General features: G+C 34.0%; 1 protein-coding gene and 1 pseudogene across 1 annotated transcript in view; one reads left to right on the top strand and one right to left on the bottom strand.

Moving 5' to 3' along the window:
- Positions 1–27435, bottom strand: part of LOC140171670 (uncharacterized) — a 139410-nt gene that overhangs the window by 34276 nt on the left and 77699 nt on the right. The gene's annotated exons all lie outside the window — the stretch shown is intronic.
- Positions 2463–27435, top strand: part of LOC140171667 (allene oxide synthase-lipoxygenase protein-like) — a 76355-nt pseudogene continuing 51382 nt past the window's right edge.

Genomic DNA, 27435 nt, shown 5'->3' with positions numbered 1-27435 from the left:
CTTAGCAAGATGACAGAGCGATATGGATGATCCTGGGTTTTGGTCTAGCCCCTGATCCACCAGCAGCAGAAGCGACATTGAACCTAGCTCTAGTAGTGGGTGTGCGATGGACTCTTTTCATGACAGTTTTCACATACTCCTCAATAAGACCCACAAACTTAGTTAACAGATCTGTTACAGACTCCTTACACTTTTCGTTTTCAATCTCTGGAACACCATGGAGGATAACATTGTTCCGTCTCGACCTATTCTCAAGGTCGTCCAGCTTGTCATCTAATTTCTGAGTGTTATCTTCCAGAACTTTAATTTTACCTTTGGCTTGCAAGACATCAATAAATCTTAATATAAATACAGATTTGGGGTAAAAACAACAATTATGAAGAAGTTTTTATGCAAACGTCAAAGTTCACCGTCGTGTTTATCTCCAATTCATCGTCAAATATTACCCATAATGCACCATGATATGGAATTGCGAACTGGCCAAATTCGATGCCTTTTACCACATAAAGTTACAACGTGACAACCAGACGGTGATGGAAGCGATATCGCCAATTTTGAGGTCGCCATTGGATTAACACATAATCATGAAATCTTCATAAACAATTCTAAATTTGTTATGTGGTGTCAAAGCAAAATTATCTTACTCTAAAACCGTCGGGGTACGACCGTGTACCACACTGCAAGTATGTTAATTTTCCATTTGTAATTGAATATATGAATACAAAAGCCACCTACGTCCATACTTTGGCCAAATTGAGTTAAGCATGGGAAATTGTTGCTATACATAGGCCTGTTATATGCATGAAAGAACAACTCAAATTCATCCTCTGTGTCTATTGGGCATGTGAAAAATAGCATGTATGAAAGAATCACCCAATTCCATGATTTGAGTCTTGTAACACATTGATTGAAATCCAGTATGTATAAAAGTCCACTTGTAACACATTCATTGCTGGAGAATGACTTTTGAACAAAAAATGGGTTTAATAAAGGAAAGTGTGTGGTTTATATTACATGGCAGAATGCTTATCAACATTATACATACCTGTGTGCTTTATTTTGTATTATCTTACTAGTGGTAATCTCATTCTAACATTGTTGTCTTTGTATATGATTCAAAAAACAAAATTTAAAATCCCTGAAATGCTAATCGTCATACCTAATACAGGTTAATCCACTCATTTGCACGTAAAACTTACCATATTGACCAGGTAAATCTAACTGAAGGAATTAAAATGATACACAGGTTTTTCTTTCAAAATAACTTCGCATGGACTTAGGTGGCTTTTGTATTCATGTATTCAATTATTGCTAACCGTGTATTTTGAATGGGGCTGTCAGCCCTGTATCTTCGCCAGCCTCGTACGTCACGTGTTGCGCTTCCTATGCCGCCTGGTGACAACCATTAGGTCAGTCAACAGCGCCCTCCATTATTTTGAGGAGGTTAACTAGTGTTGCATGATCAGCCCACACAAAATAAAGCGCTGTGTGATCACACCACTCCACGCCATACATATATTCTGCCAGTCACATTTCCCCAATATGAAATTTTTTTTTAAAGTAAAATTTTAATTTTAATTTTACTTCATTAAAGTTTGGCGGAGGCGGGGTTCGAACTCACGGCGGCGGACTGCTTTGGCCACACTATGAACCCAGCGCCTTAGACCACTTGGCCACTTATCTTGTTGAAATTCATTTGAAACTTATTTGAAGATATAATCGCAACTTCAACATAGGCCTACCACGTGACAAGCAAAGGCAGAAAACGTACCATATTTTGGAATTTTATTTCAAATAAAAACATTTATGTGTATTATTAGCGCTCAATTGTTGTTAACTGCGTGTTTTATACAAAATAATCCAACGATAAGTATGATAACTGGGCGTCTATATGGACAATACATTATATCGATTTTGACACGTGCTTGTGTCTCAGTACATTTCCATGGTCAGTAAAATACTATAGAGGAAAACCTACCATTTTCTTGTATACACGTTCGATGTTTTGATCAAGTATGTGAATATTCAACATTAGACCCAAATTTTTTTTCAGGAAATAAAAGATTAGATTACCATAAAAACGAAACAGTAATCTTTTGCCGGGTCTAATGTTATTTATACATAGAATTTTCAACGTTTTTCTATCCTTATTCTTGCTCAATTAAAAAAATATTTTGGCGTATATAAAATTGAAATAAAATTCTCTGCCTCATAAACGACATCAAATGTGCCACAATTGGGTATCACGAATTATTATATATGATGTGAAGTTAATTTTCTTTTATACAGAGGATGCTTCAGTTTTGACAGGAAAAATATTTTCTTGAAAACCCTCTCACTCGGTTATTTTAAAAAGGTAACCACGCTTCCCTAGAATGTGCAATAAATTAGCATTAAAATTTTTCTTATTCTAACAGCAGGCGTTTCTAGAATGTATTATGGCGAAATGTGGTGTACTGTGTGATATTACTATTTTGATATGAATGTGGTATGTGGTAAATGTGTTCAGACGTATGTCAGCGTGTAACGTCGGGAACTACTAACTGAAAGATGTGGCGCCTGCGGTATACGCGGTATTTGGGGGGTAAGATTATGATTTATTTACTATTTACTATAACGATAGTCACAGTAGATTGTCTGTAGATTGTAGATGCCTTGATATGATTTGAATCAAAAACCTTAACCATTTATAGGTCATTTTCATTCTAAGTATACATTGCGATGTTTTCCAATTTGGGTGTATATGGTTATTTTTAGAATCAGTAAACCGCTCAGTTCGTAGTGGTTTACTCCCAAATATTTTCACTGATTATTTTAAGAAGAGTAATACCTTCCATTCTTATAGAACCAGGTCAGCTGATCTGTATAGACCTCACAACTTCAGAACAGATCTTGCAAATAACACAATTAAAATACAGGGTCCATTAAGTTGGAATGTTATTGATCTCAGTATTCGTAACTGTAGACTATGCCATAGTCGAATTTTATTAAAAATATGTTATTATTAGTCATGATGAACCCATTTCGTTGAACTCAAAATTATATTGATGTTTATTAAAATTAAAGTATTCAATAGTAAAATGGTCATAAAGAGTTAAAAATATCAGACGATTAGTGACAATAAAAGTAATTGAATGCAACATTATCTTGCATAATTATAACGGCTCACTTTAATACTGAACAATTCTGATTTTGGAATCTACCAGTTTATTGATAGCGAACCCCGAAAATTCGACTTTGAACTTTGAATTGTAAGCAGAACTTTACCCCCTTGACTTTGCTCTCTAAAAACACACTGTCAAGCATACGTGTTTATCAGTCCATTAACCACAAGTACTAAGCATGGACGCGCTAGATGTTTGATGAGAGATTTTAATCCTTTCGCGTCAACACAAAAGCGCCGCAAATACCACAGACAGTTGTTTACGGTGTAGTTAATGGTAATGGCGCGGGCCCAGACGATTTAAACCATAACGAGGTATAGGCGACCAATCACAAGGCAGATCCACTTAAAGATGCATTACATCATGGCCAATTTTAGTTAGGCCAAAAAAATTGATAATTATTTCTTTTTCAAATATTGCTATCCTGAACTGTCCGGGTGTTGAACTCGACAGTTTGTAGTACCAAATACAATGTTTTTCAGAAGTTACCATTTTTTTGCTCTTTCTTTTTTACTCAACATTGAGTAGTTTTTATTTAGTCAAGTTTAAATGAGCTGTTGGAAATTGCTTATCCACAAAATTAGCCCATGTAGTTAAATTCAAATTTTTATTTAGAGTGTATGGTATTACTGAAAATCTGCATAACCGCAGTCAGATCCGAAAGTAAAACTCCTGAAGGTTAGAGTAAAGACCTCATCACGCCAGTATTCAAGAATGAGGGCAGATACAGCCAACTCCAGAGCAATCACCACGCTCTTCACCCCAGGATAGTGTTCTGTCGGCTTTCAGGGCAGAATTTGGCACCATCTGGCGAGAAGCACTTTGGAAATAATGCCTAGATACGACCAATGAATTGACGAAAGCCTGCAGTAAATGCGGGATGGACATTAAACGTTCGAAATGCAAAATCAAGACCCACTAGACATCAAACTTGGCACCACGACAATTGATAATGAGGAAAACTCTGATTTTCTGGGTAGTAACATACCCACACACTCTCAGAACATTGGTTAAAAATTTTAACCAACTACTGATTACTACAACATTACGGTAACCAATCAGTTGGGCAAAGCATGTTGGGCAAAATATAACCAATAGTTGGTTAAACACTATGAATGGGTTCATTTATAACTAGTGTCTACTCCTCGGCGTATATACGGCACGATTTAGGGTGTAAAAAATCGGATGTTTTTTTCTACAGCCTCTAATTTCTATAGAACTAAAAGACTGTTGCCTCACAAAACAATCAATAAAAAAGCAGAAAATATATTAAATACATCAATGCAGCATTGGAAATGGTTGCGACATTGTAACCAGTATTATAAATCATAACAAAGACTGGAGGGAAATATAGTCCAGTTTCGATAAGCAAAAAGGTTTTAATGCCCAACCTAATACATAGACCACTCACAAAATAATAGAAAACATAACATTAAGATTTTTTTTCTCTTTCCTAATAACGATCGCCTCACAAAACCATATAAAACAAAAGATAGCCACTCACAAAAAAATAGAAAACATAACATTTAGATTTTGTTTCTCTCTCCTAAAATTGACCGCCTCACAAAACAGTATAAAACAAAGAAAACTATTCACAAAATAATAGAAGACATAACATTAAGATTTTTTTATTTCCTAAAAACGATCGCCTCACAAAACAATATAAAACGAAAGATATCCACTCACAAAATATTAGAAAACATAACAAATAGTGGTTTTTTACTCTTTCCTAAAAATTAGTGATCGCCTCACAAAACAATACAAAACAAAAGAAATCCAATCACAAAATAATAGAAAACATAACATAGTGGGGTTTTTTTGTATCTCTCTGCAAATGATCACATCAAAAAACAATATGAAACAAAAGATATCCAAGCACAAAATAATAGAAAACATAAAACAGTGTTGTTTGTTTTGCCTCTCCTTCAAAGGATCGCTTCACAAAACAATATAAAACAAAAGAAATCAAATCACAAAATAATACAAAACATAACATATGTGACCCGGCAGCACAAATGAGTTACGGTGTAAAATGTGTACGAAGGTCGTATTCATCGGTAACTTAAGCTGGCCCGACATCTGCCTCATTTTGATAGTCAAAAACTAATCAATAATCCTATTGTTGAAGTGGATAATAAGCTTCTACTTAGATGGCTATAGAACTTTTAATAGCTCTGGTCTTTGTTTGCTTTTGCTAAATCCTGTTCAAGTGGTGGGTTACCAGGCATTGTATTTTGTACAGGTATGCATAACAAAAAATAAACAATGAGAGAACTTTCTGAAACCTCGTTGACTTGGGGATGATTTGAAATGACCGCCAATTATGACTGTTTGATATTTATTGTCAGCAATGTGGAAAAAGAGACACATGTAAAAACGTAAAAAGTATAATTTTGTTGAAGGAGCAAAGTTTAACAAAACATAACCCCGCTTCTGGATATCATTTGAAGTGAAATTATATACCATTATTAAGTTTATGATGTTTATTTTTTAAACACGAAATAAAACAAAATTGACCGGGGGAGTAATTTACGGCTCATTCGCCGTGAACAGCCACATATTGTTATTTTTATCTCTCCTGCAAGTGATCGCCTCACAAAACAATATAAAACAAAAGAAATCCAATCACAAAATAATACAAAACATAACAAAGTGGGTTTTTTTTAACTCTCTTGCAAATTATCGCATCACAAAACAATAAAAAACAAAAGAAATCCAATTGCAAAACATAACATAGTGGGTTTTTTTATCTCTCCTGCAAATGATCGCCTCACAAAACAGTATAAAACAAAAGAAATCCAATCACAAAATAATACAAAACATAGCATAGCGGGTTTTTACCTCTCCTGCAAATGATCGCCTCACAAAACAATATAAAACAAAAGAAATCCAATCACAAAATAATACAAAACATAACATAGTGGGTTTTTTTACCTCTTCTGCAAATGATCGCCTCACAAAACAATATAAAGCAAAAGAAATCCAATCACAAAATAATACAAAACCATAGTGTTATTTTATCTCTCCTGCAAATGATCGACTCACAAAACAATATAAAACAAATGAAATCCAATCACAAAATAATACAAAACATAACATAGTGTTTTTTACCTCTTCTGCAAATGATCGCCTCACAAAATATTATAAAACATAACATAGTGGGTTTTTTTTGTATCTCTCCTGCAAATGGTCGCATCACAAAACAATATGAAACAAAAGAAATCTAATCACAAAATAATAGAAAACATAAAATAGTGTTATTTTATCTCTCCTGCAAATGATCGCCTCACAAAACAATATAAAACAAAACAAATCAAATCACAAAATGATACAAAATATAACATAGTGGGTTTTTTTTATCTCTCCTGCAAGTGATCACCTCACAAAACAATATAAAACAAAAGAAATCCAATCACAAATTAATTCAAAACATAACATAGTGGGGTTTTTTGTATCTCTCCTGCAAATGATCGCATCACAAAACAATATAAAACAAAAGAAATCCAATCACAAAATAATAGAAAACATAAAAAAGTGGGTTTTTTATCTCTCCTGCAAATGATCGCCTAACAAAAGAAATCCAATCACAAAATAATACAAAACATAACATAGTGTTTTTTACCTCTTCTGCAAATGATCGCCTCACAAAACAATATAAAACGAAAGAAATCTAATCACAAAATAATACAAAACATAACATAGTGGGTTTTTTTTCATCTCTCCTGCAAATGATCGCCTCAAAAAACAATATAAAACAAAAGAAATCCAATAACAAAATAATAATAAAAAAACATAACATAGTGTTTTTATCTCTCCTGCAAATGATCGATTTCTTTTGTTTTATATTGTTTAGGAGGCGATCATTTGCAGGAGAGAAAAAAAACCACTATGTTATGTTTTGTTTTATTTTGTAATCAAAAAATAATACAAATCATAACATAGTGGTTTTTATCTCTCATACAAATGATCGCATCACAAAACAATATAAAACAAAAGAAATCTAATCACAAAATAATACAAAACATAGCATAGCGGTTTTTTATCCTTCCTGCAAATTATCGCCTCACAAAACAATATAAAACAAAGAAATCCAATCACAAAATAATATAAAACATAACATAGTGGGTTTTTTTACCTCTTCTGCAAATGATCGCCTCACAAAACCATATAAAACAAAAGAAATCCAATCACAAAATAATACAAAACATAACATAGTGTTATTTTATCTCTCCTGCAAATGATCGCCTCACAAAACAATATAAAACAAAAGAAATCTAATCACAAAATAATAGAAAACATAAAATAGTGTTTTATTATCTCTCCTGCAAATGATCGCCTCACAAAACAATATAAAACAAAGCAAATCAAATCACAAAATGATACAAAATATAACATAGTGTTTTGTTTTTTATCTCTCCTGCAAGTGATCACCTCACAAAACAATATAAAACAAAAGAAATCCAATCACAAAATAATTCAAAACATAACATAGTGGGGTTTTTTTTGTATCTCTCCTGCAAATGGTCGCATCACAAAACAATATAAAACAAAAGAAATCCAATCACAAAATAATAGAAAACATAAAATAGTGGGTTTTTTATCTCTCCTGCAAATGATCGCCTCACAAAACAATATAAAACAAAAGAAATCCAATCACAAAATAATACAAAACATAACATAGTGTTCTTTTTTAACTCTTCTGCAAATGATCGCCTCACAAAATATTATAAAACAAAAAAAATCCAATCACAAAATAGTACAAAACATAACATAGTGTTTTTTACCTCTTCTGCAAATGATCGCCTCACAAAACAATATAAAACGAAAGAAATCCAATCACAAAATAATACAAAACATAACATAGTGGGTTTTTACCTCTCCTGCAAATGATCGCCTCACAAAACAATATAAAACAAAAGAAATCCAATAACAAAATAATTTAAAAAAACCATAACATAGTGTTTTTATCTCTCCTGCAAATGATCGGATTTCTTTGTTTATATTTTTAGGAGGCGATCATTACAGGAGAGATAAAAAACCACTATGTTATGTTTTGTATTATTTTGTGATTACCAAAAATAAAACAAAACATAACATAGTGGTTTTTTATCTCTCATACAAATGATCGCATCACAAAACAATATAAAACAAAAGAAATCTAATCACAAAATAATACAAAACATAGCATAGCGGTTTTTTTATCCCTCCTGCAAATGATCGCCTCACAAAACAATATAAAACAAAAGAAATCCAATCACAAAATAATATAAAACATAACATAGTGGTTTTTTTACCTCTTCTGCAAATGATCGCCTCACAAAACCATATAAAACAAAAGAAATCCAATCACAAAATAATACAAAACATAACATAGTGTTATTTTATCTCTCTTGCAAATGATCGCCTCACAAAACAATATAAAACAAAAGAAATCTAATCACAAAATAATAGAAAACATAAAATAGTGTTTTATTATCTCTCCTGCAAATGATCGCCTCACAAAACAATATAAAACAAAACAAATCAAATCACAAAATGATACAAAATATAACATAGTGGGTTTTTTTTATCTCTCCTGCAAGTGATCACCTCACAAAACAATATAAAACAAAAGAAATCCAATCACAAAATAATTCAAAACATAACATAGTGGGGTTTTTTTTGTATCTCTCCTGCAAATGGTCGCATCACAAAACAATATAAAACAAAAGAAATCCAATCACAAAATAATAGAAAACATAAAATAGTGGGTTTTTTATCTCTCCTGCAAATGATCGCCTCACAAAACAATATAAAACAAAAGAAATCCAATCACAAAATAATACAAAACATAACATAGTGTTCTTTTTTAACTCTTCTGCAAATGATCGCCTCACAAAATATTATAAAACAAAAAAAATCCAATCACAAAATAGTACAAAACATAACATAGTGTTTTTTACCTCTTCTGCAAATGATCGCCTCACAAAACAATATAAAACGAAAGAAATCCAATCACAAAATAATACAAAACATAACATAGTGGGTTTTTTACCTCTCCTGCAAATGATCGCCTCACAAAACAATATAAAACAAAAGAAATCCAATAACAAAATAATTTAAAAAACCATAACATAGTGTTTTTATCTCTCCTGCAAATGATCGATTTCTTTTGTTTTATTTTAGAGGCGATCATTAGAGATAAAAAACCACTATGTTATGTTTTGTATTATTTTGTAATCAAAAAATAAAACAAATCATAACATAGTGGTTTTTTTATCTCTCATACAAATGATCGCATCACAAAACAATATAAAACAAAAGAAATCTAATCACAAAATAATAGAAAACATAGCATAGCGGTTTTTTTATCCCTCCTGCAAATGATCGCCTCACAAAACAATATAAAACAAAAGAAATCCAATCACAAAATAATATAAAACATAACATAGTGGGTTTTTTTACCTCTTCTGCAAATGATCGCCTCACAAAACCATATAAAACAAAAGAAATCCAATCACAAAATAATACAAAACATAACATAGTGTTATTTTATCTCTCTTGCAAATGATCGCCTCACAAAACAATATAAAACAAAAGAAATCCAATCACAAAATTATACAAAACATAACATAGTGGGGTTTTTTTACCTCTTCTGCAAATGATCGCCTCACAAAATATTATAAAACAAAAGAAATCCAATCACAAAATAATACAAAAAATAACATAGTGGTTTTTTTTTACCTCTCCTGCAAATGATCGCCTCACAAAACAATATAAAACAAAAGAAATCCAATCACAAAATAATACAAAACATAACATAGTGGTTTTGTTTTACTTCTCCTGCAAATGATCGCCTCACAAAACAATATAAAACAATAGAAATCCAATAACAAAATAATTTAAAAAAAACTTAACATAGTGTTTTTTATCTCTCCTGCAAATGATCGATTTTTTTGTTTTATATTGTTTTCTAGAACGATCATTTGCAGGAGAGAAAAAAACCCACTATGTTATGTTTTGTTTTATTTTGTAATCAAAAAATAATACAAAACATAACATAGTGGGTTTTTTTGTCTCTCATACAAATGATCGCATCACAAAACAATATAAAACAAAAGAAATCTAATCACAAAATAATACAAAACATAGCATAATGGGTTTTTTTATCTCTCCTGCAAATGATCGCCTCAAAAAAACAATATAAAACAAAAGAAATCCAATCACAAAATAATATAAAACATAACATAGTGGGTCTTTTTTTTACCTCTTCTGCAAATGATCGCCTCACAAAATATTATAAAACAAAAGAAATCCAATCACAAAATAATCCCAACGAAGAGATAACACAAGCAGGAATTAAAATGAGAAGTGAAATTTTCATGTCATGGCATATTCTACAGGTTTTCGTATAAAACAAATTGAGGCTGCTACCTTTATTACACATTTAGTGTACAATCATTTCCACAGATACACACACACAAAAGATTTTTAAAGAGTGCAAAAAGTCACTGTTATTAACTTAGTCTTTTCACAATAATGCTTGGTTTTCATTTGAATACATACTTAAAAATAGACGCGTCTTTTATTACCGGTCCTTTATATATTGTGTTTGTCTGTAGGTAAAGGTTCATGGGTGAATGAAACAACATTGATTGACTTTGTGAAAGTGTGACATAGTATGATCCCTAATTGAGGGATATTTTGATAAATAACACAAGTTGTTATTCATATTTGTTCACTATTTATAAAATGTTCATATTTAGAGATTTAGTTTTAATTATAAATGTATACTAAACAGTATACAAATTGATACCACCAGATATTAAGATATAAAGAGAAAGTTAAAAGGTTCACCCTTATACAGAGTTAAAATCCTGGGGTGAGAAAGTGGAACTTCTCACACATTAAGTTGAGGAGATACATTCCTAAAATGACCATGTCCGCCACGACAGATGGTATGTTCAAAAGTAAGGGCCAAATAGATCCTGCTTTCCGACTATTTGGCTAAATAATCATAAATGTGGTTTTGGCCAAGGAAATAACATGTCAAAATATTATTAATTTAGTCCCCTTCTTGGCCAAGCCTTTCCAGGATTTAGACCATCTCAAGGGACACCACCCACTTTATTGGTGATCTGAATCATACCAGTCATATGATTGGTTGAAAGTTGATATCTAAACCTACTTGGAAGTTTGTGATTGGTCAAGAAAGGTTAGTATCAATCACTGTTAGAAAGCTTCCTATTGGATGAGATTAATTATGATTCCTTCAATAATTGTATGTATATGGAGAGACTTCCTCCCCATCTTTAGTCTACCTTTACATCTTGACTCGTGCAGAGACCACCTGACTGAGGTGGTCGATTAAGAAATAAAGCCATCGAAATGTACAAAGCCGATATGAAGAAATAAATGAGATACGCTTAATGATTGAACTACATCAACTGAGTGTACTTTAGTGCTAATGGCCACGCCCACCACTTCGTTACATGGTGGCAGCGGTGGTGGCAGCGGCGTTTCGATGGCGTTTCGATGGCAATGTTTCATCACTAAGGACTAGGGTTGAGGTTCGACTTATTGGTGACGTGATGGTTTTGTTTTTCACAATAGTCAGGACGACTATGTTTATGATTTGCCGCACCGGCACTATTAATGACCACTGGACTAGAAGTTTGCAAAATTTGATGTTAATTTGATACCACGATCTGGTTTGTTATGACAATTTTGAGAAAATTCAGAAAAATATATAAATTTGATTTCATGAAACATCTTGGACATAGTGTTCCAATGGAAAGTAAAGAAACAAAGTAACAGACTAACTTTAATTATTGTAACAAAATTAAAGAAACATAGTAATGTTTTTAATTTAGAATTTGGTTTATGGAACCTCAAGATTATGTTTCAAAGAAACGAGGAAACAAGTGAAGTGTAACTGTAACAATCAAACAAGAAATCACCTATGAATGAAACTATAAGCAACAATTTAATAGGCTACAAATATTGCCTAGACAAATAAAATGAACATTAAAGAATTAGTGATGTGTATAATACATCACAGTTTAAATTGAGTATTTAATAAGCACCATTTGATTGTTATATTATATTTACTAATGGATAACTTGCTTGCAGTTTGCAAGGGGAAGAATTGGTAATTCTAATGCCATGCCGCTTACGTTAGGCATGAACAGAGACGAGACAATGCATTGCTCCGATTTGAATGAGATAACTTTAAGTTCCAGTTATGAACTATGCCGAATTACCTGAACTATATTTATGCTGCTTATAAAAAACATCTCTGCCAGCTTTTTCCTCCAGAGAACTAGGAACTATGACTATATATTCCATATTATATATCCTATATGGCGACATGCTGCATGAAAAAAAAAAAAAACTGTTCCAGTCAACTTTAAATTGTTAGTGCATGTATAACCTGTGTATCCTGCTTACATGTACTACAACCCAATTTATGTGTAAAATGCTAATACACATATATCTATTTAGCTTGTACAGTATTGCAACCAACTGTAGCTGAACCAAGAGCAAAGGTCATTTTGACCAGGCAGATTTCCATGGCAACAGAGCCAAAATTTTTGACATTTCCAGAAATGTTTTATGCCTTTGTAACAAGACACCATGACTGTAACTACAGGACTCCTTGAACTTTTGTTACACAGAAGTTGTATGTACAGTTAACTTTCTATGACCCATATTTACAAGGGCATAATTTACTATGGTTGCTATGGACGCCGAAGATGAGACCAGCTGCATTCAGACTGTGAACACAGAATTGTACCTATGTGAATATTTTGACATTGATGTTATGTCACAGAACTTTCTACAGAACTTTGCATGTTTAAAATAATGCCTTGAAAATGATAATCGCCTGAACTTGATGTCACGCATTGACTTTTTGTAACTTTTGTTTTCAACTTTAATCTGCCCAGAACAAATCTACTGATGGAAACACCGTTCCATTCTTAGAGAAGGGGCATGTGACATAGTATGATCCCTAATTGAGGATATTTGATAAATAACACAAGTTGTTATTCATATTTGTTCACTATTTATAAAATGTTCATATTTAGAGATTTAGTTTTAATTATAAATGTATATACTAAACAGTATACAACTTTTGATAACACCAGATACTAAGATATAAAGAGAAAGTTAAAAGGTTCACCCTTATACAGAGTTAAAAGTCTGGGGTGAGAAAGTGGAACTTCTCACATAGTAAATTGAGGAGATACATTCCTAAAATGACCATGTCCGCCACGACAGATGGTATGTTTAAAAGTAATGGGCAAATAGATCCTGCTTTCCGACTATTTGGCTAGATAATCATAAATGTGGTTTTGGCCAAGGAAATAACATGTCAAAATTAATTAGTTCCCTTCTTGGCCAAGCCTTTCCCCTTTCCAGGATTTAGACCATCTCAAGGGACACCACCCACTTTATTGGTGATCTGAATCATACCAGTCATATGATTGGTTGAAAGTTGATAACTAAACCTACTTGGATTAAGTTTGTGATTGGTCAGGAAAGTTTAGTACCAATTACTGTTAGAAAGATTCCTATTGGATGAGCTTAATTATGATTCCATCCATAATTGTATGTATATGGAGAGTCTTCCTCTCCATCCTTAGTCTACTTTACATCAGGACTCAGAGACCACCTGTCTGAGGTGGTCGATAAAGATATTTAAACGCCATCGAAATGTATAAAGCCAATATGAAGAAATAAATGAGTTACGCTTATTAAATGATTGAACTACATCAAATGAGTGTACTTTTGTATTATTGCCACGCCACCATCGTTACATGGAGGCAGCGGAAAAGCCAAAGAAGATATTATGTTAAAGATGAAACATTTACGCTGCTACAACTTTGTCACATGGAGGCAGCGGAAAAGTTAGAAGAAATTATGGAAAAGAAGAAACATTAAGTTCCATTGCTACCTACATCGTCACATGGTAGTAGCAGAAAAGAAGATATTTTGAAGACAAAGTGCAGAGGAAGAACTGACTGACCCAAGCAACTAAGGGTAAGTTTCCATATGTATTATAATTTAACAGACATGTGGTGCTATTTAAATAGGAAATTTAAATTAATAGTTTTTAAGTAACCTCTGGTAGTATCATAATTTCTTCATATTGGCTTTATACATTTCGATGGCGTTTAAATATCTTTATCGACCACCTCAGACAGGTGTCGAATTTATACATTTCGATGGCGTTTAAATATCTTTATCGACCACCTCAGACAGGTGGTCTCTGAGTCCTGATGTAAAGTAGACTAAGGATGGAGAGGAAGACTCTCCATATACATACAATTATGGATGGAATCATAATTAAGATATTTTGAAGACAAAGTGCAGAGGAAGAACTGACTGACCCAAGCAACTAAGGGTAAGTTTCCATATGTATTATAATTTAACAGACATGTGGTGCTATTTAAATAGGAAATTTAAATTGATAGTTTTTAAGTAACCTCTGGTAGTATCATAATTTCTTCATATTGGCTTTATACATTTCGATGGCGTTTAAATATCTTTATCGACCACCTCAGACAGGTGTCGAATTTATACATTTCGATGGCGTTTAAATATCTTTATCGACCACCTCAGACAGGTGGTCTCTGAGTCCTGATGTAAAGTAGACTAAGGATGGAGAGGAAGACTCTCCATATACATACAATTATGGATGGAATCATAATTAAGCTCATCCAATAGGAATCTTTCTAACAGTAATTGGTACTAAACTTTCCTGACCAATCACAAACTTAATCCAAGTAGGTTTAGTTATCAACTTTCAACCAATCATATGACTGGTATGATTCAGATCACCAATAAAGTGGGTGGTGTCCCTTGAGATGGTCTAAATCCTGGAAAGGGGAAAGGCTTGGCCAAGAAGGGAACTAATTAATTTTGACATGTTATTTCCTTGGCCAAAACCACATTTATGATTATCTAGCCAAATAGTCGGAAAGCAGGATCTATTTGCCCATTACTTTTAAACATACCATCTGTCGTGGCGGACATAGTCATTTTAGGAATGTATCTCCTCAATTTACTATGTGAGAAGTTCCACTTTCTCACCCCAGACTTTTAACTCTGTATAAGGGTGAACCTTTTAACTTTCTCTTTATATCTTAGTATCTGGTGTTATCAAAAGTTGTATACTGTTTAGTATATACATTTATAATTAAAACTAAATCTCTAAATATGAACATTTTATAAATAGTGAACAAATATGAATAACAACTTGTGTTATTTATCAAATATCCCTCAATTAGGGATCATACTATGTCACATGCCCCCTTCTCTAAGAATGGAACGGTGTTTCCATCAGTAGATTTGTTCTGGGCAGATTAAAGTTGAAAACAAAAGTTACAAAAAGTCAATGCGTGACATCAAGTTCAGGCGATTATCATTTTCAAGGCATTATTTTAAACATGCAAAGTTCTGTAGAAAGTTCTGTGACATAACATCAATGTCAAAATATTCACATAGGTACAATTCTGTGTTCACAGTCTTAATGCAGCTGGTCTCATCTTCGGCGTCCATAGCAACCATAGTAAATTATGCCCTTGTAAATATGGGTCATAGAAAGTTAACTGTACATACAACTTCTGTGTAACAAAAGTTCAAGGAGTCCTGTAGTTACAGTCATGGTGTCTTGTTACAAAGGCATAAAACATTTCTGGAAATGTCGAAAATTTTGGCTCTGTTGCCATGGAAATCTGCCTGGTCAAAATGACCTTTGCTCTTGGTTCAGCTACAGTTGGTTGCAATACTGTACAAGCTAAATAGATATATGTGTATTAGCATTTTACACATAAATTGGGTTGTAGTACATGTAAGCAGGATACACAGGTTATACATGCACTAACAATTAAAAGTTGACTGGAACAGTTTTTTTTTTTTTTTTTCATGCAGCATGTCGCCATATAGGATATATAATATGGAATATATAGTCATAGTTCCTAGTTCTCTGGAGGAAAAAGCTGGCAGAGATGTTTTTTATAAGCAGCATAAATATAGTTCAGGTAATTCGGCATAGTTCATAACTGGAACTTAAAGTTATCTCATTCAAATCGGAGCAATGCATTGTCTCGCCTCTGTTCATGCCTAACGTAAGCGGCATGGCATTAGAATTACCTTCTTCCCCTTGCAAACTGCAAGCAAGTTATCCATTAGTAAATATAATATAACAATCAAATGGTGCTTATTAAATACTCAATTTAAACTGTGATGTATTATACACATCACTAATTCTTTAATGTTCATTTTATTTGTCTAGGCAATATTTGTAGCCTATTAAATTGTTGCTTATAGTTTCATTCATAGGTGATTTCTTGTTTGATTGTTACAGTTACACTTCACTTGTTTCCTCGTTTCTTTGAAACATAATCTTGAGGTTCCATAAACCAAATTCTAAATTAAAAACATTACTATGTTTCTTTAATTTTGTTACAATAATTAAAGTTAGTCTGTTACTTTGTTTCTTTACTTTCCATTGGAACACTATGTCCAAGATGTTTCATGAAATCAAATTTATATATTTTTCTGAATTTTCTCAAAATTGTCATAACAAACCAGATCGTGGTATCAAATTAACATCAAATTTTGCAAACTTCTAGTCCAGTGGTCATTAATAGTGCCGGTGCGGCAAATCATAAACATAGTCGTCCTGACTATTGTGAAAAACAAAACCATACATTTCGATGTTATGTCACAGAACTTTCTACAGAACTTTGCATGTTTAAAATAATGCCTTGAAAATGATAATCGCCTGAACTTGATGTCACGCATTGATTTTACGCTTAATGAATGAGATACGCATCGAAATGTATAAAGCCAATATGAAGAAATAAATGAGTTACGCTTATTAAATGATTGAACTACATCAAATGAGTGTACTTTTGTATTATTGCCACGCCACCATCGTTACATGGAGGCAGCGGAAAAGCCAAAGAAGATATTATGTTAAAGATGAAACATTTACGCTGCTACAACTTTGTCACATGGAGGCAGCGGAAAAGTTAGAAGAAATTATGGAAAAGAAGAAACATTAAGTTCCATTGCTACCTACATCGTCACATGGTAGTAGCAGAAAAGAAGATATTTTGAAGACAAAGTGCAGAGGAAGAACTGACTGACCCAAGCAACTAAGGGTAAGTTTCCATATGTATTATAATTTAACAGACATGTGGTGCTATTTAAATAGGAAATTTAAATTGATAGTTTTTAAGTAACCTCTGGTAATACTTTCACTTTAAGATGTGCTGCACAGGCAACACCACTTGCCCGGCATGTACTAAAATTTGCCACAAAGGCACTAAAGATTTGCCACAAAGGCATGCACTAAAGATTTGTTGCACAGGCAATATGACTTGCCCTGCATATTAAGATTCGCCACAAAGGCACTAAATATTGCCACAAAGGCACCAAAGATTTGCTACACAGGCAATATGACTTGCCCAGCATGTATTAAGATTTGCCACAAAGGCACTAAAGATTTGTTGCACAGGCAATATGACTTGCCCTGCATATTAAGATTTGCCACAAAGACACTAAAAAATCGCCACAAAGGCACAAAAGATTGTTGCACAGGCAATATAACTTGCCCTGCATAAGATTTGCCACAAAGGCACCAAGATGTGTCACAATGCACTACTACTTAAGATTTGGCCACAAAGACACAGTTGTGTTTTAGTATTTTAATAACTTTGTAAGTTTAATTTTGGCAGGATGTATAACCTGCTAGTTTGGACATTTCTTAATATCAATTGACAATGTTTAAACGAAAAGATTTAACGCAAAAACCACTTGCAATTTTTAAGTAAACATCATGATATCGCATAGATATGTTTCAGACATACATGTAGAACAAATGGTGGTCTTGGATTTGGTTCCGTTGTTTTTCACTATAGTCCAGACGACTATGTGATGATGCCGTACAGGCGCTTTTGACCACAGATAAGTCGGTTCTAGAAGTTTTGCAAAATTTGATGTTAATATAAATTCATGATCTGGTTCGAGTTGTGACATTTTGAGTGAAAACATATTAAACATTGATTTCATGCAAAATCAAAGTAAATAATTGGGACAGTGTTCCAATTGAAAGTAAACATTAATGAATAACAAACTCACTTCGATTCTAGAAAAATGAGACCATTCAATGGATTTTATATAAATGATTTATAGAACCTCAAGAAGAATAGGTTTAAAGAAAGAGATTTATGCAGAAACAACATTTCAGGCTGTTAAAATTGCCTAGGAATGGTATTGAATAACTTTTAACAGATAAGAGACCAAAAAGCAAAATTATATAATGATACGACAGAAGAATTTAGAGCAGAATAAGGGCACTATAAACCGCCAGCTCAACAAAATAAGAATAAAAGGCCAAAGTATGCCTGATCTAATGAAAATATTAAATAAGTCAGTTACTTTACCTTGGCAGGATGTACCTGTGAGTTTGGATATTTCAAAATATTAAAAATGCTGATGCAAAGATTGAATGCACAAACCACTTATGATTTTAAGTTAGCCATACGTTAACATATTGCATAGATATGCTTCAGATATAGGTCTGTAAGATGGTCATTTTGGTAACCCCAATTGGGTACAATGTTCATCACTAAGGACTAGGGTTGAGGTTCGACTTATTGGTGACGTGATGGTTTTGTTTTTCACAATAGTCAGGACGACTATGTTTATGATTTGCCGCACCGGCACTATTAATGACCACTGGACTAGAAGTTTGCAAAATTTGATGTTAATTTGATACCACGATCTGGTTTGTTATGACAATTTTGAGAAAATTCAGAAAAATATATAAAAATTGATCTCATGAAACATCTTGGACATAATGTTCCAATGGAAAGTACTTAAGAAACAAAGTAACAGACTGACTTTAATTATTGTAATAAAATTAAAGAAACATAGTAATGTTTTTAATTTAGAATTTGGTTTATTGAACCTCAAGATTATGTTTCAAAGAAACAAGTATAACTGTATAACAATCAAACAAGAAATTACCTATGATGAATGAAACTATAAGCAACATTTAGGCTACCAATATTGCCTAGACGAAATAAATTGAACATTAAAGAATTAGTGATGTGTATAAACTATAATGCATCACAATTTAAATTGAGTATTTAATAAGCACCATTTGATTGTTATATTATATTTACTAATGGATAACTTGCTTGCAGTTTGCAAGGGGAAGAAGGTAATTCTAATGCCATGCCGTTTATACGTTAGGCATGAACAGAGACAATGCATTACTCTGATTTGAATGAGATAACTTTAAGTTCCAGTTAGGAACTATGCTGATTTACCTGAACTATATTTATGCTGCTTATAAAAACATCTCTGCCAGATTTTCCTCCAGAGAACTATGAACTATGACTATATATTCCATATTATATAATCCTATATGGCGACATGCTGAATGACAAAAACTGTTCCAGTCAACTTCAAATTGTTTGTACATGTATAACTTGTGTATCCTGATAACATGTACTACAACCCAGTTTATGTGTAAAATGCTAATACACATATCTATTTAGCTTGTATTCCAACAAACTGTAGCTGAACCAAGAGCAAAGGTCATTTTAACCAGGCAGATTTCCATGGCAACAGAGCCAAATTTTGACATTTCCAGAAATATTTTATGTCTTTGTAACAAGACACCATGACTGTAACTACAGAATTTCTCTGAACACAGAAGTAGTTCAGTTAACTTTGGATGACCCATATTTACAAGGGCATAACTTACTATGGTTGCTATGGACGCCACAGAGGACACTAGCTGCATTCAGACTGTGAACACAGAATTGTACTTATGTGAATATTTTGACACTGATGTTATGTCACAGAACTTTCTACAGAACTTTGCATGTTTAAAATAATGCCTTGAAAATGATAATCGCCTGAACTTGATGTCACGCATTGACTTTTTGTAACTTTTGTTTCCAACTTTAATCTGCCCAGAACAAATCTACTGATGGAAACACCGTTCCATTCTTAGAGAAGGGGGCATGTGACATAGTATGATCCCTAATTGAGGGATATTTGATAAATAACACAAGTTGTTATTCATATTTGTTCACTATTTATAAAATGTTCATATTTAGAGATTTAGTTTTAATTATAAATGTATACTAAACAGTATACAAATTGATACCACCAGATATTAAGATATAAAGAGAAAGTTAAAAGGTTCACCCTTATACAGAGTTAAAATCCTGGGGTGAGAAAGTGGAACTTCTCACACATTAAGTTGAGGAGATACATTCCTAAAATGACCATGTCCGCCACGACAGATGGTATGTTCAAAAGTAAGGGCCAAATAGATCCTGCTTTCCGACTATTTGGCTAAATAATCATAAATGTGGTTTTGGCCAAGGAAATAACATGTCAAAATATTATTAATTGAGTCCCCTTCTTGTCCAAGCCTTTCCAGGATTTAGACCATCTCAAGGGACACCACCCACTTTATTGGTGATCTGAATCATACCAGTCATATGATTGGTTGAAAGTTGATATCTAAACCTACTTGGAAGTTTGTGATTGGTCAAGAAAGGTTAGTATCAATCACTGTTAGAAAGCTTCCTATTGGATGAGATTAATTATGATTCCTTCAATAATTGTATGTATATGGAGAGACTTCCTCCCCATCTTTAGTCTACCTTTACATCTTGACTCGTGCAGAGACCGATTAAGAAATAAAGCCATCGAAATGTACAAAGCCGATATGAAGAAATAAATGAGATACGCTTAATGATTGAACTACATCAACTGAGTGTACTTTAGTGCTAATGGCCACGCCACCACTTCGTTACAGAAAGGAATGTCATATTTTATTACTACATAAGAATGGTGAATTATAGTAGGCCTATATGCATGTCTCAAACTTTAGAATTGGTTGTATTTGAAATTATAGTTTGTGCGATGTTTGATTTCGTGTAGAAGTTATGGTTACTGGTGGTTTGGGTGGGTGCGTCATGAATTATATGTTAGCTACATGCTCAGGTTATAATAATATAATAATATTTGTGTCAAGAAAATCTCAGAGTTAATGCCAGATGTGAATGATACAAATATTAAATGTTTATGAGTACAATCATGACAATGGTAAGAATAATTTCATGAGGCGAATGTAACAGTTCATTCCCCCGAATGAAAATATTCTTTCCATTGAACGAATAAAAACATTCAATATTGGTTTATAAATTCTTTATCTTTATCATGTTTATATTCCACTTAATTTTATAAATCACCAGGAAAACATTGTTGTCATGTATTCTGTACATGATTTTGTTAATTAGGATCAGCTTTCTAGATTTCCAAAAATATAATATTTGTCAGCTTGACTTATTCTCTTGTACACTTAACTGTAATTTTTTTCTTTGGGTAATTATGGCATTTCACGCACCTTTCAGGGTCTTTTCAGGATTAGGCTTACAAGTTGTTGTTACAAAGTTTCTGCAACATTTCGATTTTATAGCGCGGAGCAATATAAAGAGAAGGGAAACCATGGACCTTATTGTGTTATGTCAAATGTAAAGACTGGGGTAGTGAAACTTTTACCCAAAGCGTTTACATTATTTGACCGATAATGAACACTGAAATCACCATTGAAATTGACAATGAACCGATTGAGAAAGTAGATAGTTACAAGTATCTGGGCAAGACAGTCAAAATGGAGGACAACACAAGCGAGGAAGTCTTACTGAGAATCAAGGCTGGCTGGTGTTGTTTTGGCAGGTACAAAGACATCCTTTGGTACAAATGAATGCCGACCCCGGAAATTTCAGGACAATTGTTTTTTTTTTGTATTTTCTCAAATTGAAATTTATTTACAGATTTTTGTGATTTTTTGGGTTATTTAAATTTTTTTTATACAAATACCAACCGACCGACCGACCCTGTTCGCCCGTAGAACAGGGTTTCTCTCCTTCTCGCCTTACTTATAATTTTATAAATATTATTTGTCCCCTCCCCCTTTCCCCAAAACCACCCCTCCCCCCTTTTACACTCATAAATTAATTGTTTTTTTGCTAACTTTCCCCTTCCGTGTAAAGTAAAACTTTATAAGCCGGTTGAATCAAACTGAACAAAATTGATACAATTACAATATAATACCATGACAATAATGTGTATGACGAGATTTAACTTACTAGCTGAATAAACCTCAAACCATGCATCACATACGTGATTGTACGTCAAATTGTCATATAACGTATGAGCGTGATGTATAGTATACGAGTCTTCCTCAACATCTTCCAGCCGGGATGATTAGATCATATAAAGTCATCTACGTGTTTATACTCTAAATTGTACGTCAAAGGGTGACAAAGGGTGTACAGATTACCGATTTAGCATGGGGGACACAAAAAGGTGCTTAAAAACACATTTTGAATTTGTTTTTTGTCCATTTTGATACTTAATTGAATGAGTATGTTGGGGTTGAGGAGGTCGGGCGGGGACATCTAGCCTATTAAGTTCGAGAGGGTGATTATTCCGAAAAGGGCTAAAGTTATATAGTTTAGTCAATTTACGTTAAAATTAGAGTTAAAATTAGGGTCAATATATAGTGGCGGCACTACGGGGGGGGTGGGGGTGGGGGGTGGAAATACTTATCTTGACTCCCAAATAGATAATGACAGCCCCCTAAGTTCCCTATCATCACGTGCAAAAATTATCAAATAACATCATCGGCAGCTATATACTAAGTTCTGACCTTAATGCCAGTAAGAATCACATTTCGTCATCAATATGGCCAATTGCCACGCCCATTTAGCACGGAAATACTGAAATACAAGTTTTTAAATCAGCTCTATCCAGCTTTTCCGTCATCAATTTTTTTTGTCTGTAATGGAAAATCTAAATCAAGAGTGTATGTTTCGCTCAAATTATTTTGCCCTTTGCAATCAATGCCACTATTTTGCAAAAGCAATTTTCCTTGTAACCTGTCATTTTCGCCTATACTTTTGCGTGTGGAATTTGTGTACACCCGGGTACCTTACATCGTTGAACACGGTATGGCCCTGGTATGGCGACTTGTAGATGTCACGTGCGCATTTATAAAAGCGCATTTATATATACACCCGAAGTCCACTGCTAACGAAAGAACTTTCGTTTATAGGGCTTCATCGAACTTTTGGGTTGTTCCCTCTTAATACCCGTGTGATATGACACGATATGACACGGGTCAGCGCGTGTGCATCAACGCGATACGCGTGCTCGCTATTTGAACCAATAGCATAGCAACAACGGGCCTGATCGATTTTATAAGCCCTAGGTAGTTCCGTATAAAATGTAGGATTTAATATGATTAAAATTTGTAATATACTTATGATATTTCTATTTGAATTGAAGTGTTTAAGAATGAGAATAAAGGTATTGTTTTTAGCCGCTGTCGTGCATCTATCGTCTCATATAACACGGGCGACATCATTATTTTTGGTGTAAAACAACCCGGCTTCGCCTCGTTGTTTTACTTAAAATAATGACGTCGCCCGTGTTATATGAGACGATAGATGCACTCCAGCGGCTAAAAACAATACCTTTATTCTCTAAATAGTAGATATTGCTCAATAAAATTGATCGTGTATAATCGTTACAATTAATTTCTTCTGGTACGTCCAGAGTTGCAATGCGTCAATTTGCTTCACACTGTTTACCTGAAAATAAATGATGATTTTTCCCATTTATTTCATCTATTGACAGGAATGCTGGGATACGATACCATAGGCGTAGATCCCGGGAACAATATTTTGCCAGGGGGATGGTTCATACACTCAATCCCCCCAATGTTGACGCCATATTTCACCAGTTTTACTTCAATATACTTCTTTTGTTGCCAACAGGTGCTGGATTCACATTTTTTCGAGAACTTTTTCCCAACTCCATCCCCCCCGATGTCAGCAAGAAATCGACGCCAGTGGACGAGACCGACACAAAATCCGGTAAGAACATAAAATATAATTGTATTTTAATTGTTTGTTAAGTAAAAAAGGCATATTTTGTCATTATTTTGTTTTGATGTCTGGATTTCTTATAAAAAATGTATAAATCTTTTTCGAGCCTAGATGTCTCTCACCTATTATATACCCCAGCCCCGACTCAACACAAAAGTGGCTCACCAATGATTTTTCATCAAATTTACTTCCTTGTTCATGAAAGTTTTCAATACTATAGAATTTCAAACACACCTTTTCATTGACACTTACGGGAAGTTACGGACACAATATAGTGGTATAATTATAGTAAAATTGGCTGATTGTTTACTGTCAAACTCAAAGCCCTGACAGCTCCGAATGTATGATCAATCCTTTAGTCGTTGAACAATTACGCATGGTAAGCAACGGCAAAGATTACGTAAAAAGGCACCACAATAAGATGTCTTAAAGAATGCAGTCTACTTTAAATCATGCCACATGCCGAGCTCCTGACATCCTTCAATATCGTGATGACTTAACTTCGCTCCTTGCCTCAGACATGCCTCAGACATGTCATGTTCTTACCTGATATGCCATACAAGGGATGTCAAATTGATTGACAGGAAGTGTCAAAGGGTCAAGAAGCAGAACTTCCTGTGTGGAGAACAAACGGGCTAATTAACTTGGTCAGAGGTCTTTTTGAATAATCTATTCCATTCAGGAGGAAAGTCCACTCCTTTGTCCCTATTGACATGTCCTACTGAGTACTGACAGTGTATATAAGGCGCATTATCATGTTTATTTAGTTGGTCTGAAAATGGCACTCGCTAGAGTTCCGAAAGCTCAGGCCTCTGAAAAAGATTTCTCTAGGGAAAGATTAAATCTTACTCATTACTGAAAATGTTCGTCAGGGCTGTTATTGAATATTAAAAACTAAATTCATAGTTCTAGTTCAATGAAAAAAGCACCTACTGTAGACGTTTCGAAATCTCGTCAGAGTTCTTTTTCAACACTGGTGTGTTGTTGTGAAGACCTTCTGTTTACCGCTGGTTGTTCAGCAACACGGTTGCCAGTTGGTTTCTTCTTCACAAGATCGTCAAATACGTGGTTACCCTGTCTTGACTGCTTAATGACCTAGGCCCTATGGTTGGGAACGCCATCCATTATGTGGTTAACCATGTTAACTCGAAATTGCTGGATGAGGAGTCTGCCATTACTACAACCCCTATCATGTGCAAACCTAAGATGTAGAAGCGCTATGTCGACGACATACATGAGGTAGTCAATAAAGATACTGTACTACTCCTGTTCAAAGAACATTTGATAAGATTGATGATACTGACTCTATATCAAATATACTTAAGAGCAACAAAAGGATAGGGAAACTACCGCTCTTAGGCACTTTAATAGTTCGTCGTGACGATGACACAGTCCAAGTTATTGGTGTACCGTAAAGCCACCTACACCGACCAATATCTCAATGTCAGTTCCCACCATACGTTACACCAGAAATGGGGACTAATACGCACCCTCATGGACAAAAAAATAAAGCTCTCCACACTTGCAACTATCCATCATGAAGTATCGAGAAAGTGAAACAACAGATTGATATCCTAAAGCAGAAGAGGACTAATAAGAAGGATGAAACCACAAAGTCAAAGAGCCTTATCGTAATTCCATGTGCAGGTAGTATCTGAGCATTGCTAGAACACTTAAGAATTACAACGTCTCCACAACGCACTGTCAGAAACATTATTATGCACCCAAAAGATAAGAGGGATCCGCTTAACACCACGGAGGTAATTTATTCAAAACCTGCATGAATTGCAAAGTGACTTATGTTGGTGAGAAATGTAGAAAGTTCGGCAAACGGCTTGAAAAACACAGGGCAGAGGTAGATGAGACAAGAGCGATCAGAAAAGCTTCGAAATCAATCTGCAGTTAACAAATCAGCAATCACATACCATGTGCTGGAAAAAGACCACATCATAGACTGGGAGGAGGCTAAGATTTTAGGCAAAGCGACGGATACATATTAACATTGGATCAAAGAGGTAGTGAAATTTTTAAATTAGGCAGCACGGCATCACCTTGAACAGACATACCAGTTGGTTTCTTTGTTCCGAAGATCGTCAAATACGTGAGTGAGATTATATTGCGAAAACAGAAGATCATCACAACAACATAATCAGTGTTGAAATACTTCCACAGTAAGTGCTGTTTTACTGGACTAGAATCATTGTATGAATTTTGGGTTAATCATCTTATTCGGATTAGAGCCGAGCGAACCTGAGACTTCATCAGAAATGAAAGAAAACTAAGCGGTCCTTGGAAATTATTAGAGCTTTCTTTATCTGAACTTCATATCGAATCTTAATTGTGATGTTAAGAGTATGGTTTGCAGATTCACTGTAATGCTAATTTTATTGCTTGTAGGTTTTATTTCATGAAATCTGATTTACATCACTCGAAAATCGAAAGAACAATTGTGACGATTGGCTGATATACATACCAATATATGGCTATTTACCTCCAGTCGAAAAATACCTTATTGATATTGCTAGTCTCGGTTCCAAACTGGATTGTGCTCATTCGTCACGAAGGAGAACAAGGCGGCTGAAACAAGAACTTTAATATCTGATCTAGGTCGATAGAGAGCATAGAGATTGAAAAAATAATGGTAACCGCAGGCTACCGAGTCTCTGCCAAATTCAAACAGCACGCTTTTGATTTTGACTAAAACCAAAGTTGACATGCTGCTTAAACTTAATTGTATTTTTGTGCTCACCAAATATTATAGTTGCCCAAAAACATATATTTTGGGTAGATTAAGGATCACTGCATCCATATATCATGACTTTACTTTCAAAATGAGACTTTTCGTCCTGAAAATTGGGCGCGTTGCATGAACGAAAGTATCACACACATTTCAATGGGCAATCTCTGCGTATGGACATCGCGTATAAATTTAGTCAATTTTTAATACATCGCTGTACCTTTATTACAATGATTTGTTACAAACAAAAAGGATCATAATAATAATTAGACTTCCCTTCGTATGTTCATTATCCTTGACTGTCTTTAACATATTGTGAAATGGGCAAATTTTGTGCATTTCAACGATGTATCTACGTTGATTTCGCACGTGGAAAATCTTTAAAAACTGGTTAAATACGTGACCTCGCTTCGATACAGGAGAGTAGTTTGGAATAGATCAACGTACGTCCGATACCTACGATTTGAAATCGCAATCTCTCTATACTCTTTAATTTTCCGCATTAAAGTGTTCCCTAAAATAACTGCATCCTATATGCGTCAGCGAGGGCAGTTTTTTT

The sequence above is a fragment of the Amphiura filiformis genome, chromosome 15 (assembly GCF_039555335.1).
Source record: "Amphiura filiformis chromosome 15, Afil_fr2py, whole genome shotgun sequence".
Taxonomy (NCBI): Eukaryota; Metazoa; Echinodermata; class Ophiuroidea; order Amphilepidida; family Amphiuridae; genus Amphiura; species Amphiura filiformis.
Note: the sequence above shows the minus strand (reverse complement) of the source record. Positions and strands in the feature narration are given on the sequence as shown.